Source organism: Scyliorhinus torazame, chromosome 9 (assembly GCF_047496885.1).
Source record: "Scyliorhinus torazame isolate Kashiwa2021f chromosome 9, sScyTor2.1, whole genome shotgun sequence".
Lineage (NCBI taxonomy): Eukaryota > Metazoa > Chordata > Chondrichthyes > Carcharhiniformes > Scyliorhinidae > Scyliorhinus > Scyliorhinus torazame.
Window position 1 is genome coordinate 46,121,940 of NC_092715.1, and position 17,100 is coordinate 46,139,039.

The window sequence follows — 17,100 nt, forward strand, 5'->3', positions numbered from 1 at the left end:
GCAAATTCTCCCCCATTGTCTGTAAGGAATTTTGCCGGTGGACCCATTCCTGTCCCTATCCATTTTTCCACGATTTGATCCAGAATTACTCTCTTTTCTTTACTTCGTACAATCGTTGATTGACTAAATCTGGTTGCTAAATCTGCAAAATGCAAAATAAATATATTATTTGCTTTATACCAGATCTTAAGGTTCATGGCCACAATGTCGTTAAAATCCCTGACCAAAGGTAGGGTTACTATCGGTCGTGCTGGTGTCCTTCTGTACTTCCTACAAACTTCACACCGGTCACTAACCTGTTCTCTCAGTTTAGTGTAGTCGTCATCCCTTACGCCTGCATCCTTTAATAAATTTTTCAGCCTCCGAGGAGACGGATGTGCAAATTGCCTATGCAGTTTTAATACCACAAGCTTTTTATCAGCTAAAGTCCCATTTTCAACTGCCATTAACACATCCTTAACCACTCTATTTGAAAAATTATTTGTCAGTAATGGAATACAATAGTGTCCCGACTGTGTAAATTGTAAGTCCACAGTCTTTCCAAAAACTGTTGCCTTATCCTGTTCCATATCCAGTTTCATGTATGCTTTCTTCATCGATGGTCTGCTCAGAAGCAAAGGTATCTCACTTGATACAACATCCGTGCTAATGAAATGATTCACTCCGGCAATATTGCAAGGGATCACCACTCTTTTCAGCGACTTCAGAGTATTATCAACCCCAAACCTGAAACTTGTGGAACTTTCAAATTCCTTAACCTTGTTACGATTTTCAGCATTCAAAGAGTCCAGGTAACATTTTAACCAGTCAATTCCACACACAGTAGATGTGCACCCATTGTCCAATACAGCACAATTGAGGGATTCTACAACCAACACCCTCATTACCGGCGTAAAACTGCTTGTCAATAGGACAATGCCTTCTTTCTGGTCACTATCTTTTTCCTCTTCTGACTCTTCCGTGTCATGTGTCGCTTCAAACACTCTATTATAACGTGTTGGACAGTTGAAAGCATAATGGTATTGAGAGTCACATTGAAAACATCGATTTATCATGCCCCGTGCATTTCTGGGGTTCATCTTCCTATTGTAGGTTCTAACTGGGTTTCTGTCTTCATAATTTCCTTGTCTCGGTCTCCGTCTATAGTCTTGAGCCCTGTTCGTAGCCATACGATTTCGCCATCCTGTTACTAGTGTATCTTCCATATTCTGCCTTATTGCAGGCTGACCTATTTGGGTCATCAGAGCCATTGGAATCGAATGTTTCACCAGAGACTTTTGTGAAGCTTTTGTCATCTGTTCGAATAAGGTATCCTTATCAGTAAACTGAACTCCTGTCAAAACCAGGAGCCTATCCATGTTGCTCACTCTAGCACAGTCAAGTAATTTAAAGGCCAACACAGACTGTGGAAATTCCAGGTTGTGTTTCTGTAGCCTTTTATATAGTCTGCCAAATTCCATTATATAGTCTTCCATGGAGATATCCTCCATTTTCCGGAACTTATCAAAATCCGAACATGCTTCATACGCACTTAACAAGTCATCTTTCTTGACTTCCGGTGACGGCGGGCGGGAGGCGGCCGCACAATGGAGGGCTCCCGTTCGGGAACGGCATTTTCGGGACTTTAAGCCCTGTCCCAGGGTCCACGGAGGCGGCAGAAGCAGGGTGAAGGCACGGAGGAGGCACAGTGAAGACACAGGAGGAAAAAAAAAACAAAGAAAAATGTCGAGGGTGAGCAAAAAAACGGCCGGAAAAAAAAACAGCTGGAGGTCCGTCGGGGAGTGGAAAGGTCACCGCGGGGTCACCAAGGAAAATGGAGGCTGGAGCACCAGGGAAGGCCGCACTGCTTACGGCTGAAGAAATAACTAAGGTGATGGCTGCGGAATTTGAAAAGCAGTTGGCGCAGATTGCGAAATGCATGGAGACGGTGAGGAAGGAGGTGAGGGAGGTTTTGAGTGCGCTGGTGGAGGAGGCAGTTTCCCCGGTGAGGACGGAGGTGGCGAGCACAGTGGCGGAGGTGCGAGAGCAAGGGGAGGCGCTGAAGGAAGTGGAGGAGACGTTATTGCAGCACGGTGATCAACTTGCCTCGATGGGGAAAGAGATGCGGAACGTGATGGACACTAACAAGGATCTGCAAGGAAAAGTGGAAGACCTGGAAAACAGATCCAGGCGACAGAATTTGAGGATTGTGGGGCTGCCCGAAGGAGTTGAAGGACCGAAGCCGACCGCGATGCTGGCAAAACTATTGGGGGAGGGGGAGGATCCCTCCCGATATGAACTGGATCGGGGTCATTGGTCGTGGAGGCCTGTACCAAAGGCGAGTGTGCCGCCAAGGGCAGTGACTCTGTGCTTCCGTAGGTACAGTGTGAAGGAGAAGGTCCTGAGCTGGGCCAAGCAGAAACGGGTGGTGCAGTGGGCTGGAGCTGGTATACGTGTATACTAGGATTTTACGGTGGAGCTGGCAAGGAGGCGGGCTGCCTTCAACCGGGTGAAGAGGGCACTGTACATTAGCAAGGTGCGGTGCGGCATTGTATATCCAGCGAAACTGAGGGTGACTTACAAGCTCAGGGACTTTTATTTTGGAACGGCGGAAGCAGCGGAGGAGTTTGCAAAAGCAGAAGGACTGTGGCAGAACTGACAAATTGAGGAATGGCCATGTGCTGATGTAACCTCATGACTGTATTTTCTTATTTTTTGTATCACTGCACGCGGGTGTAGAGGCTAAAGGAGCCAATGTGGTATACATTTGGACGAGGGAAGGGACGGGACTTTCACTCGAAATGAGGGTTCTTTGGGGTGTAGGTGGATATGCGGGGCTTGTGTGCTAAAAGGGGATCTTTGGGCTTTCCTAGGGCCAGGCAAGTGGGAAAGGGACCCGGGCGGGAGTGAGGTGGGGGGAGGGGCTGCGGCCATCGGAGCCTGGCAGAACAGGGTCCGAGTGGTCTAGCCGGGGTGGAAAGTTGGGGGGAAGGAACCGAGGTTGGGTGGAGGAGTTTTACAAGAGGCAGTGGACGGGAGGTGCTGGAGACCTGGGGGGGGGGGGGGGCGGGGGGAGCTGTGTAAGATTAAGGGTGACTACGGGTAATCCCTGATTCCTTTTTGTAATTTGTTTATGTAAACATGCGGGTTGAGTTTTGGGAGTTGGTGGGTAGATGGGATCGTTGTTATTATGGGGACTGACATATCTTGCTGATTATTGTTTATTGTTGATGGATGTAAATGTGGGAGAAAATGTGAAAAAGGAGAATTTAAAAAAAAATTACAAATAAAAAAAAGTCATCTTTCTTATAAATCTTATCCATATAATGTAATAAAGTCTCCAGACCTTCTTCTGAGTCTAACTCTTCCAATTCCAGCTCAGAAAGCACTTTGTTTCGGATTTTACTGCCATATGGTAGAGAAAGAGCCAATGCCATACCTTGTTTTCTCTTTCCCAAAGCAGTTACTTTAGTCCACATAACTACTGCACTTCTCCATTGGTCGTACGATTCCCTTTCAGAAACTAAGGGAGGATAGTCATATCCAGCCATCTTTATCCTGGGTTCAGCCATGTATCTTTTTTTTTTCCTTCTCACTCACTCCTTGGTTTGATCAGGAAAAGTTGTATCTTTCAAACCTTTACATTTGCACAACAACCATCCTCTGCTACCATTGTTAGACGTTTTAGTTGATGTGAAATGAAGAGTCTAAAGTTCTTGTTCATTTTCACCAAACACCATTTATTTCCCCTCCACAGCTTCTGCACAAACCTCTTAACAACACACCACCTGACAGAGGCCACCTGAAGCCCTTACATATCAGTGTCAATTAATGGATACTTGACATAAATGAGACAACTAATTGCAATGTCTCTTAACCCATTACTTAACAATGTTGCCCTTGGAAGGGGGCGATTTTAATAAGATCAGATATGATTTGGCCAGAGTGGATTGGCAGCAGACACTGTTATGTAAATCTGTGACAGAACCGTGGGATGCATTCGAGAAGGAAATAGGGAGAGTTCCAATCAAGAAAAAGGGTGGGACCAACAGGCTTAAAGGTAGACAAATATCCAGGGCCAGGTGAAATGTATCCTGCGTGAGGAAAGAGAGGAAATAGCAAGGGCACAGGCAACAATTTTAAATTCCTGTCTGGCCACAGGAGAGGTGCCGGAGGACTGGAGGGTAACCAATGTTGTACCATTATTCAAGAAGGGATGAAGGGATAAACCAGGAATCTACAGGCCAGTCAGTCTAACCTCAGTGGTGGGAAAACTATTGGAAGCAATTCTGAGTGTCAGAATTAATCTGCATTCGGAGAGGCAGGGATTAATCAAGAACAGTCAGAATAATTTTGTTAATGGGACGTCATGTCTGAACAACTTGATTGTGTTTTTTGAAGAGGTTACCAGGCATGTAGATGAGGGAAATGCATTTGACGTCTACTTGGACTTCAGCAAGGATTGTGATAAGGTCCCACATGGGAGACTGAGAGCAAAGGTAAGTGCCCATGGGACCCAAGGAAATTTGGCAAATTGGATCTAAAATTTGCTGAGTGGCAGGGAGCAGAGGGTGATGAGTGTTTTTCTGATTGGAAGCCTTTGTCCAGTGAGGTCCTGCAAATATGTTGGGTGCTGTTTGTGGTTTATATGAATGATTTAGAGATTCATGTAGGAGGGTTGATCAGTAAGTTTGTGGATTATATAAAAATTGATGAGGTGGTAGTGAAGAGGATCGCCTTCGATTACAGGAGGATATAGACGGGCTGGTCAGATGGACTGATCAATGGCAAATGGAATTCAATCCAGATAAGTGTGAGGTGATGCACTTGGGCAGGACAGCAAGGCAAGTGAATATATGATAAACAGCGGGACACTGGGAAGCACCAAGGATCAGAGGGATCTTGGTGTGCATGACACCGGTCTCTTAAGGTAGCAAAGCAGGTGGATACAGTGGTTAAGAAGGCCTCTAGTCTACTTTCCTTTATTAACCGGGCAGCACGGTAGCATTGTGGATAGCACAATTGCTTCACAGCTCCAGGGTCCCAGGTTCGATTCCGGCTTGGGTCACTGTCTGTGTGGAGTCTGCACATCCTCCCCGTGTGTGCGTGGGTTTCCTCCGGGTGCTCCGGTTTCCTCCCACAGTCCAAAGATGTGCAGGTTAGGTGGATTGGCCATGATAAATTGCCCTCAGTATTCAAAATTGCCCTTGGTGCTGAGTGGGGTTACTGGGTCATGGGGATAGGGTGGAAGTGTGGGCTTGGGTAGGGTGCTCTTTCCAAGAGCCGGTGTAGACTCGATGGGCCGAATGGCCTCCTTCTGCACTGTAAATTCTGTGATTCTATGATTCTATGAACCGATGATGTGGAGATGCCGGCGTTGGACTGGGGTGAGCACAGTAAGAAGTCTTACAACACCAGGTTAAAGTCCAACAGGTTTGTTTCAAATTACTAGCTTTCGGAGCACTGCTCACTGCTCCTTCCTCAGGTGAATGGAGAGGTAGGTTCCAGAAACATTTATATAGACAAAGTCAAAGATGCAAGACGATACTTTGAATGCGAGCATTTGCAGGTAATTAAGTCTTTACAGAGCCAGAGACAGGGATAACCCCAGGTTAAAGAGGTGTGAATTGACTCAAGCCAGGACAGTTGGTAGGATTTCGCAAGCCCAGGCCAGATTGTGGGGGGTTAATGTAATGTGACATGAATCCAAGGTCTTGGTTGAGGCCGTATTCATGTGTGCAGAACTTTCCCATAAATTTCTGCTCTGCGACTGTGCGTTGTCGCGCATCCTGAAGGCTGCCTTGGAGAACGCTTACCCGAAGATCAAAGGCTGTGTGCCCTCGACTACTGAAGTGTTCCCCGGTTGGAAGGGAACATTCCTGCCTGGCGATTGTAGCGCGATGTCCGTTCATCTGTTGTCTCAGCGTCTGCATGGTCTCGCCAATGTACCAAACTTCGGGACATCCTTTCCTGCACTGTATGAGGTAGACAACATTGGCCGAGTCGCGCGAGTATGTACTGCGTACCTGGTGGGTGGTGTTCTCACGTGTAATGGTGGTACCCATGTCGATGATCTGGCACGTCTTGCAGAGATTGCCATGGTAGGGTTGTGTGGTGTCATGGTCGCTGTTCTGAAGCCTGGGTAGTTTGCTGCAAACAATGGTTTGTTTGAGGTTGTGCGGTTGTTTGAAGGCAAGTAGTGGGGGGTGTGGGGATGAACTTGGCAAGATGTTGGTCTTCATCGATGATGTGTTGAGGGCTGCGAAGAAGATGTCATAATTTCTCCGCTCCAGGGAAGTACTGGACAACAAAGGGTACTCTGTCGGTTGTGTCCCGTGTTTGTCTTCTGAGTAGGTCGGTGCGGTTTTTTGCTGTGGCGTGTTGGAACTGTCGATCGATGAGTCGAGTGCCATATCCCGTTCAGACATCTTTCAGCGTCTGTAGATGTCTGTTATGCTTCTCCTTGTCTCAGCAGATCCTGTGTATATGGAGGGCTTGTCCATAGGGGATGGCTTCTTCAATGTGTTTAGGGTAGAAGCTGGAGAAGTGGAGCATCGTGAGGTTATCCATGGGCTTGCGGTAAAGCAAAGTGCTGAGGTGACCATGCTTGATGGAGATGAGTGTGTCCAAGAATGCAACCATGGTATATAATGGTGAGTCTGATGGTGGGATGGAAAATTTTTTCAAAAATATTTTTCTTGAAGTATTTGTAAAATTTTATAACAATAACAGAAAAAGAACAGTAAACATTAAACATTAACATGGTGAAAAAATAGCCATTTCCCCAATCGACTCTATCTTCCCAGACCACATGGAATAACATACAACAAAACTCCCCCCCCCCCCCTACCCCGCCCCCCTCCCCCGAAAAGAAAGTCGGCGAACGGCTGCCACCTCCGGGAGAACTCCAGCATTGATCCTCTTAAGGCAAACTTTATTTTCTCGAGGCTGGGAAACCCAGCCATGTCATTGACCCAAGTCTCTACACTCGGGGGTTTCGAGTCCCTCCACATTAAAAGGATCCGTCTCCGGGCTACCAGGGAGGCAAAGGCCAGAACTTCGGCATCTTTCACTCCCTGAACTCCCGGGCCTTCTGACACTCCAAAGATCGCCACCTCTGGACTCGGCACCACCCATGTACCTAGCACCGTGGACATTGCCTTGGCAAACCCCTGCCAGAACCCTCCAAGCTTCGGGCATGCCCAAAACATATGGACAGGGTTTGCTGGGCTTCCCGCACACCTCGCGCATCTGTCTTCTATGCCGAAAAACTTACTCATCCTCGCCACCATCATGTGTGTCCAGTGGGTAGGGGCAGCACGGTGGCCTAGTGGTTAGCACAGCTGCCTCACGGCGCTGAGGTTCCAGGTTCGATCCCGGCTCTGGGTCACTGTCCGTGTGGAGTTTGCACATTCTCCCCGTGTCTGTGTGTGTTTCACCCCCACAACCCGAAAATGTGCAGGCTAGGTGGATTGGCCACGCTAAATTGCCCCTTAATTGGAAAAAATAATTGGGTAATCTAAATTTTATTTTTTTTAAATGTGTACCCGGTGGGCCACCTTAAACTGGATTAAACTGAGCCTAGCACATGATGAGGAGGAATTGACCCGACTTAGGGCTTCCGCCCACAGACCCAGCCCTAACGCTCCTCCTAACTCCTCCTCCCATTTTCCCTGAATTTCCTCCACCAGGGTTTCCTCCGCTTCCAGTAGTTCCTGGTTGATGTCCAACACCTTCCCCCCCCCCCCCACCCAGGTACCGGAAACTACTCTGTCCTGTATCCCCCGTGGCGGCAGAAGCGGGAAGGCCACAACCTGTTTTCTCAGGAAGGCCCACACTTGTAAATATCTAAAGCCGTTCCCTGGCAGCAGTTTAAATTTGTCCTCCAGCGCCTGCAGGCTGGGAAAGCTCCCCTCTATAAACAGGTCACCCTTCCTTTTGATACCTGCCCTCTGCCAGCTCTGGAACCCGCCATCCATCCTGCCCGGTAGAAACCTGTGGTTATTACATATCGGGGTCCAGACCGACGCGCCCTCCAACCTCTTGTGTCTCCTCCACTGCCCCCAGATCTTCAGTGCCGCCACCACCACCGGACTTGTGGAGTAACGGGCCGGCGAGAACCAGCGCTCCCAAACTGGTGCCTTTACATGACGCCGCCTCCAACCGCTCCCATGCCAACCCCTCCCCTAATACCCATTTCCTAATCATGGCTATGTTGGCTGCCCAGTAGTAGTTGCAAAAGTTCAGCAACGCCAGCCCACCCTCCCCGACTACGTTCCAGCAGCACTCTCTTTACTCACGGGGTCTTATTCCCCCACACAAATCCCGAGATGATCTTATTCACCCGCTTGAAAAAGGCCTTAGGGCTGAAGATGGGAAGGCACTGGAATACAAATAGAAATCAGGGGATGACCGTCATTTTCAAGGTCTGTTCCCTCCCCGCCAGTGACAGCGGGAGCATGTCCCATCTCTTAAAGTCCCCTTCCATTTGTTCCAGCAGCCGGGTCAAATTAAGCTTATGTAACGAATCCCACTTCCGAGCTACTTGTATTCCCAGGTAGCGAAAGCTCTTCTCTACCCTCCTCAGCGGCAGCTCACTCAGTCTCTTCTCCTGTCCTTTAGCCTGGATCACAAACAACTCGCTCTTCCCCACGTTCAGTATATACCCTGAGAAACGTCCAAATTCCCTCAAGATCCGCATGTCCTCCCCCATCCCCTCCAGTGTGTCCGAAATATGCAGGAGGAGATCATCCACGTAGAGCGAGACCCGGTTCTCCACCCCCTCACCCCCGGACCAGCCCCTGCCAGTTCCTTGAAGCTCTCAACGCCATGGCCAGCGGCTCAATGGCTAGAGCAAATAATAATGGGGAGCAGGGACACCCTTGCCTCGTCCCCCGGTGCAATTTAAAATATCCCGACCTAAGCCGGTTCATACGCACACTTGCCACAGGCGCCTGGTACAGTAATCGCACCCACTGAATTAAGTCCTCGCCAAACCCAAACCTACCTAGCGCCTCCCACAGGTACTCCTACTCCACTCGATCGAAAGCTTTCTCAGCATCCATCGCTGCCACAACCTCTGCTGCCTCTCTTTCCGAGGGCATCATAACAATATTTAAAAGCCTCTGCACATTGGCATTCAGTTGCCTGCCCTTAACAAATCCAGTCTGGTCTTCCCCGATCACCCTCGGGACAAAATCCTCTATCCTTGTGGCCAAGATCTTAGCCAATAGCTTGGCATCCATATTTAGAACATAGAACATAGAACATTACAGCGCAGTACAGGCTCTTCGGCCCTCGATGTTGCGCCGACCTGTGAAACCACTCTAAAGCCCATCTACACTATCCCCTTATCATCCATATGTTTATCCAATGACCATTTCAATGCCCTTAATGTTGGCAAGTCCACTACTGTTGCAGGCAGGGCATTGCACGCCCTTACTACTCTCTGAGTAAAGAACCTACCTCTGACATCTGTCTTATATCTATCTCCCCTCAATTTAAAGCTATGTCCCTCGTGCTAGACATCACCATCCGAGGAAGAAGGCTCTCACTGTCCACCCTATCCAATCCTCTGATCATCTTGTATGCCTCAATTAAGTCACTTCTTAACCTTCTTCTCTCTAACGAAAACAGCCTCAAGTCCCTCAGTCTTTCTCATAAGACCTTCCCTCCATACCAGGCAACATTCTGGTAAATCTTCTCTGCACCCTTTCCAATGCTTCCACATCCTTCCTATAATGCGGCGACCAGAATTGCACGCAATACTCCAAATGCGGCCGGACCAGAGATTTGTACAGCTGCAACATGACCTCATGGTTCCGAAACTCAATCCCTCTACCAATAACAGCTAACACACCGTACGCCTTCTTAATAACCCTCTCAACCTGGGTGGCAACTTTCTTTTTTTTTTTACCTTTTCTGAGTTACCAAGCCAGGGCTCAGAGTCTGGGTCAGGGGCGAACCCCTAATCCAGCTCCTCGCCTGCTCCAAAAAACAATTCAAATTGAATCCAATTCATGGTCCCCACAAGAGAGACATACCAGATCTGAACCAAAGGCTCAATCTACAGACACTTGATCTTAGCCAAAAGCCGAGAAGCGATCTGGGTGGCAACTTTCAGGGATCTATGTACATGGACACCGAGATCTCTCTGCTCATCCACACTGCCAAGAATCTTACCATTATCCCAGTACTCTATCTTCCTGTTATTCCTTCCAAAATGAATCACCTCACACTTTTCTGCATTAAACTCCATTTGCCACCTCTCCGCCCAGCGCTGCAGCTTATCTATGTCCCTCTGTAACTTGTAACATCCTTCCGCACTGTCCACAACTCCACCGACTTTAGTGTCATCTGCAAATTTACTCACCCATCCTTCTACGCCCTCCTCCAGGTCATTTATAAAAATGACAAACAGCAGTGGCCCCAAAACAGATCCTTGTGGTACACCACTGGTAACTGGACTCCAGTCTGAACATATCCCATCAACCACCACCCTTTTTCTTCTTCCAGCTAGCCAATTTCTGATCCAAACTGCTTAATCACCCTGAATCCCATGCCTCCGTATTTTCTGCAGTAGCCTACCGTGGGGAACCTTATAAAACGCTTTACTGAAATCCATATACACCACATCAACTGCTTTACCCTCATCCACCTGTTTGGTCACCTCCTCAAAGAACTCAATAAGGTTTGTGAGGCATGACCTACCCTTCATAAAACCGTGTTGACTATCTCTAATCAAATTATTCCTTTCCAGATGATTATACATCCTATCTCTTATAAACCTTTCCAAGATTTTGACCACAACAAAAGTAAGGCTCACTGGTCTATAGTTACCGGGGTTGTTTCTACTGCCCTTCTTGAACAAGGGGACAACATTTGCTATCCTCCAGTCTTCTGGCACTATTCCTGTAGACAAAGATGACTTAAAGATCAAAGCCAAAGGCTCAGCAATCTCCTCCCTAGCTTCCCAGAGAATCCTAGGATAAATCCCATCCGGCCCAGGGGACTTCTCTATTTTCACACTTTCCAGAATTGCTAACACCTCCTCCTTATGAACCTCAAGCCCTTCTAGTCTATTAGCCTGAATCTCAGTATTCTCCTCGACAACATTGTCTTTTTCCTGTGTGAATACTGACGAAAAATATTCATTGAGCACCTCTCCTATCTCCTCGGACTCCAAGCACAACTTCCCACTACTGTCCTTGACTGGCCCAACTCTTACGCTAGTCATTTGTTTGTTCCTGACATATCTATAGAAAGCTTTAGGGTTATCCTTGATCCTACCTGCCAAAGACTTCTCATGTCCCCTCCTGGCTCTTCTTAGCTCTCTCTTTAGGTCCTTCCTAGCTAACTTGTAACTCTCGAGCGCCCTAACTGAACCTTCATGTCTCATCTTTACATAAGCCTCCTTCTTCCTCTTGACAAGTGTTTCGACTGCTTTAATAAACCACGGTTCCCTTGCTCGACCACTTCCTCCCTGCCTGACAGGTACATATTTATCAAGGACACGCAGTAGTTGTTCCGTGAACAAGCTCCACATTTCCATTGTGCCCATCTCCTGCAGTTTTCCTCTCCATCCGATGCATCCTAAGTCTTGCCTCATCGCATCATAATTGCCTTTACCCCAGATATAACTCTTGCCCTGCGGTATATACCTATCCCTTTCCATCACTAAAGTAAACTTAATCGAATTGTGGTCACTATCACCAAAGTGTTCACCTACTTCCAAATCTAACACCTGTCCTGGTTCATTACCCAGTACCAAATCCAATGTGGCCTCGCCTCTCGTTGGCCTATCTACATACTGTGTCAGGAAACCCTCCTGCACACGTTGGACAAAAACAGACCTATCTAAAGTACTCGAACTATCGCGTTTCCAGTCAATATTTGGAAAGTTGAAGTCCCCCATAACAACTACCCTGTTGCTTTCGCTCCTATCCAGAATCATCTTTGCAACCCTTTCCTCTACATCTCTGGAACTTTTCGGAGGCCTATAGAAAACCCCTAACAGGGTGACCTCTCCTTTCCTGTTTCTAACCTCAGCCCATACTACCTCAGTAGACGAGTCCTCATCAAACATCCTTTCTGCCACCGTAATACTGTCCTTGACTAACAATGCCACCCCTCCCCATCTTTTACCACCTTCCCTGAGCTTACTGAAATATCTAAACCCCAGCACCTGCAACAACTATTCCTGTCCCTGCTCTATCCATGTCTCCAAAATGGCCACAACATCGAAGTCCAGGTACCAACCCATGCCGCAAGTTCACCCACCTTCTTCCGGATGTTCCTGGCATTGAAGAAGACACACTTTAAACCACCATCCTGCCTGCCGGTACACCCTGCAACTTTGAAACCTTGCTCATGACCTCACTACTCTCAACCTCCTGTATACTGGAGCTACAATTCAGGTTCCCAAGCCCCTGCTGAACTAGTTTAAACCCTCCCGAAGAGCATTAGCAAATGTCAAGAGGATTTGTTTATTGTCACGTGAACGGAGGTACAGTGAAAAGTATTTTTCTGCGAGCAGCTCAACAGATGATTAAGTACATGTGAAGAAAAGGGAATAAAAGAAAATACATAATAGGGCAACACAACATAGACAATGTAACTACAAAGGCACTGGCATCGGATGAAGCATACAGGGTGTAGTGTTAATGAAATCAGTCCAGAAGAGGATCATTTAGGAGTATGGTGACAGTGGGGTAGAAGCTGTTTTTGAGTCTGTTCGTGCGTGTTCTCAGACTTCTGTATCTCCTGCCCGATGGAAGAAGTTGGAAGAGTGAGTGAGCCGGGTGGGAGGGATCTTTGATTATACTGCCCGCTTTCCCCAGGCAGCAGGAGGTGTAGATGGAGTCAATGGATGGGAGGCAGGTTCGTGTGATGGAGTAGGCGCTGTTGTGCTTTCTTGGTGGTAGCGTCGACGTGGGTGGACCAGGACAGATTTTTGGAGATGTGCACCCCTAGGAATTTGAAACTGCTAACCATCTCCACCTCGGCCCCGTTGATGCTGACAGGGGTGTGTACAGTACTTTGCTTCCTGAAGTCAATTACCAGCTCTTTCGTTTTGCTGGCATTGAGGGAGAGATTGTTATCGCTACACCGCTCCACTAGGTTCTCTATCTCCCTCCTGTATTCGGACTCATCGTTATTCGAAATCCGGCCCACTATGGTCGTACCGTCAGCAAACTTGTAGATGGAGTTGGAACCAAGTTTTGCCATGCAGTCGTGTGTGTGCAGGGAGTAGAGTAGGGGGCTAGGTACGCAGCCTTGCGGGGCACCCTGGCAGGGTTGTGTGGTGTCATGGTCGCTGTTCCCCGGCAACTATAGACCGGTGAGCCTCACGTCTGTAGTGGGTAAAGTCTTGGAGGGGATTATAAGAGACAAGATTTATAATCATCTAGATAGGAATAATATGATCAGGGATAGTCAGCATGGCTTTGTGAAGGGTAGGTCATGCCTCACAAACCTTATTGAGTTCTTTGAGAAGGTGACTGAACAGGTAGACGAGGGTAGAGCAGTTGATGTGGTGTATATGGATTTCAGCAAAGCGTTTGATAAGGTTCCCCACGGTAGGCTATTGCAAAAAATACGGAGGCTGGGGATTGAGGGTGATTTAGAGATGTGGATCAGAAATTGGCTAGCTGAAAGAAGACAGAGGGTGGTGGTTGATGGGAAATGTTCAGAATGGAGTACAGTCACAAGTGGAGTACCACAAGGATCTGTTCTGGGGCCGTTGCTGTTTGTCATTTTTATCAATGACCTAGAGGAAGGCGCAGAAGGGTGGGTGAGTAAATTTGCAGACGATACTAAAGTCGGTGGTGTTGTCGATAGTGTGGAAGGATGTAGTAGGTTACAGAGGGATATAGATAAGCTGCAGAGCTGGGCTGAGAGGTGGCAAATGGAGTTTAATGTAGAGAAGTGTGAGGTGATTCACTTTGGAAGGAATAACAGGAATGCGGAATATTTGGCTAATGGTAAAGTTCTTGAAAGTGTGGATGAGCAGAGGGATCTAGGTGTCCATGTACATAGATCCCTGAAAGTTGCCACCCAGGTTGATAGGGTTGTGAAGAAGGCCTATGGAGTGTTGGCCTTTATTGGTAGAGGGATTGAGTTCCGGAGTCGGGAGGTCATGTTGCAGCTGTACAGAACTCTGGTACGGCCGCATTTGGAGTATTGCGTACAGTTCTGGTCACCGCATTATAGGAAGGACGTGGAGGCTTTGGAGCGGGTGCAGAGGAGATTTACCAGGATGTTGCCTGGTATGGAGGGAAAATCTTATGAGGAAAGGCTGATGGACTTGAGGTTGTTTTCGTTGGAGAGAAGAAGGTTAAGAGGAGACTTAATAGAGGCATACAAAATGATCAGGGGGTTGGATAGGGTGGACAGTGAGAGCCTTCTCCCACGGATGGATATGGCTGGCACGAGGGGACATAACTTTAAACTGAGGGGTAATAGATATAGGACAGAGGTCAGAGGTAGGTTCTTTACGCAAAGAGTAGTGAGGCCGTGGAATGCCCTACCTGCTACAGTAGTGAACTCGCCAACATTGAGGGCATTTAAAAGTTTATTGGATAAACATATGGATGATAATGGCAGAGTGTAGGTTAGATGGCTTTTGTTTCGGTGCAACATCGTGGGCCAAAGGGCCTGTACTGCGCTGTATTGTTCTATGTTCTATGTTCTATGTTCTGAAGGCTGGATAGTTTGCTTCAAACAATGGTTTGTTTGAGGTTGCGCGGTTGTTTGAAGGCAAGTAGTGGGGGTGTGGAGATGGCCTTGGCAAGATGTTCGTCTTCATCGATGACGTGTTGAAGGCTGCGAAGAAGATGCCGTAGTTTCTCCGCTCCAGGGAAGTACTGGACGACGAAGGGTGCTCTGTCGGTTGTGTCCTGTGTTTGTCTTCTGAGGAGTTTGTTGCGGTTTGTTGCTGTGGTGCATTGTCTATGTAAATGTTTCTGGAACCTACCTCTCCATTCACCTGAGGAAGGAGCAGTGCTCCGAAAGCTAGTGATTTGAAACAAAATTGTTGGACTTTAACCTGGTGTTGTAAGACTTCTTACTTTATTAGCCGAGTCATTGAGTTTAAGAGTGGGGAGGTTATGCTGGAACTGTATGAAACATTGGTTTGGCCACAGCTAGAGTATTGTGTGCAGTTCTGAAATCCACATTGCAGGAGGAATGTGATAGCACTGGAAAGGGTGCAGAGCAGATTTACCCGGATGTTGCCTGGGCTGGAGAGAGTTAGTTGTGAAGAGAGATTGGATAGACTTGGATTGTTTTCCTTGGAGCAGAGCAGACTCATGGGGGAGATGATTGAGATTATGAGGGCATAGATAGAGTAGACAAGAACAAACCTTTCCCCTTGGTGGAGCGGCCAGTGACCAGAGGCATAGATTTAAGGTGAGGAGCAGGAGGTTTAGAGGTGATGTGAGGAAAAGCTGTTTTACCCAGAGGGTGGCGGGAGTTTGGAATTCGCTGCCTGAAAGAGGGGTGGAGGCAGAGACCCTCATAACATTTAACACATATTTAGATGTGCACTTGCAATCCGAAGACATACAAGACAATGGGCTAAGTGCTGGAAAACGGGATTAGAATTGTTTGGTGGTTGTTTTTGACTGGTACAGATGCAATGGGCCAAAAAGCCTTTTCTGTGCTCTCTGACTCCATGACAACCAGGTATATGGTTCACGTAAAAAAGCTGAGTAGGTAAGGTGGCATTGATAACATGGCACTAGCAGTGGGTCATTCCATCCCTCAAGCTTGTTTCGTCATTCATTAACTCCAGGCTAATCTGTGCCTCCATTCCATTTGCACCTCTTTTCCCCATAACCCTTGATACTCTGCCCTAATGAAAATCAGTCCATCACACTGTTGAACAGTCTTTTTTGGGGGAAAAAGAGCTCCAGATTTCCGCCACCCTTTATGTGAAGATGTTTCCTGATTTCATTTGTTCTGTTAAATCAGCAGGTTCTGAGTGGCTGTGACCTGGTCCACTGGCTGGAAAGACAGGGGCTGACGGCCCCCGCAGCCATTTCCGGGAAACCTCGGTGGGATTAAATGCCAATCACACAGAAGCAGCCTGCTCTTCAGTGACCATGCCTTTAAAGCCAAAACTCCCACCCAAAGGAGATGCCTGGAAATAATGACCACATAGCGTCACAGAATGATCCAGCCCAGAAAGAGATCATTTGGCTCATTGTGCCGATTCTGACTCTGTGAATGAGCAATCTAATTAATCCCTGTCCCCTCCTCATTCCTCATAGCCCTGTAAATCCAGAACTGCTGGAAACGCCGGAGTAGCAGCCATGCAGGAGGCCCCAGAAGAGAGATGAATGGAGTGGGCTTGCCAAGGCCAGTCAGAGAGGCGGTGACAAGGGGACGGGGATTCATTATGCAGGAAAATGGGGGCATTTTCAGTGGGAGTGGGGGTGGCCCATGCTGCTGTGGAGTTGCTCCATGGGCCACCGTGTGCCCAATATGGAGGAATTCTTCACCCCCCCCCCCCCCCCCCGCCCAACCCCTCCCCAAGCTGCAGAGGATGAAGCTCTGGAGTCACTGTCATTCTGGTATAAGAGATTAATTCTATTAATTGTGTGATATGGTAATGGGACACCATATAAATGCTCTGTGTTGTCTCAATGAGACTATGAATATTACAAGGCGGTAGTGAATGAAACAACAATTATGAAAACATCTCTGCCATTACCCAAAAGCTTTGAGCAGGTCACACATCTCAAGCAAGCTGAAGTGTGGCTGAACTGTGGGTGGCACGGTGGCGCAGTGGTTAGCACTGTTGTCACACGGCGCTGAGGTCCCAGTTCGATCCCGGGCCAGGTCACTGACCGTGTGGAGTTTGCACTTTCATAAGAACATAAGAACTAGAAGCAGGAGTAGGCCATCTGGCCCCTCGAGCCTGCTCCACCGTTCAATGAGATCATGGCTGATCTTTTGTGGACTCAGCTCCACTTTCCGGCCCGAACACCATAACCCTTAATCCCTTTATTCTTCAAAAAACTATCTATCTTTATCTTAAAAACATTTACTGAAGGAGCCTCAACTGCTTCACTGGGCAAGGAATTCCATAGATTCACAACCCTTTGGGTGAAGAAGTTC

The 17,100-nt window shown here is 47.8% G+C and overlaps 1 protein-coding gene across 22 annotated transcripts in view; it reads left to right on the forward strand.

Moving 5' to 3' along the window:
- Positions 1-17,100, forward strand: part of LOC140429166 (teneurin-3) — a 3,593,949-nt gene that overhangs the window by 2,291,734 nt on the left and 1,285,115 nt on the right. The gene's annotated exons all lie outside the window — the stretch shown is intronic.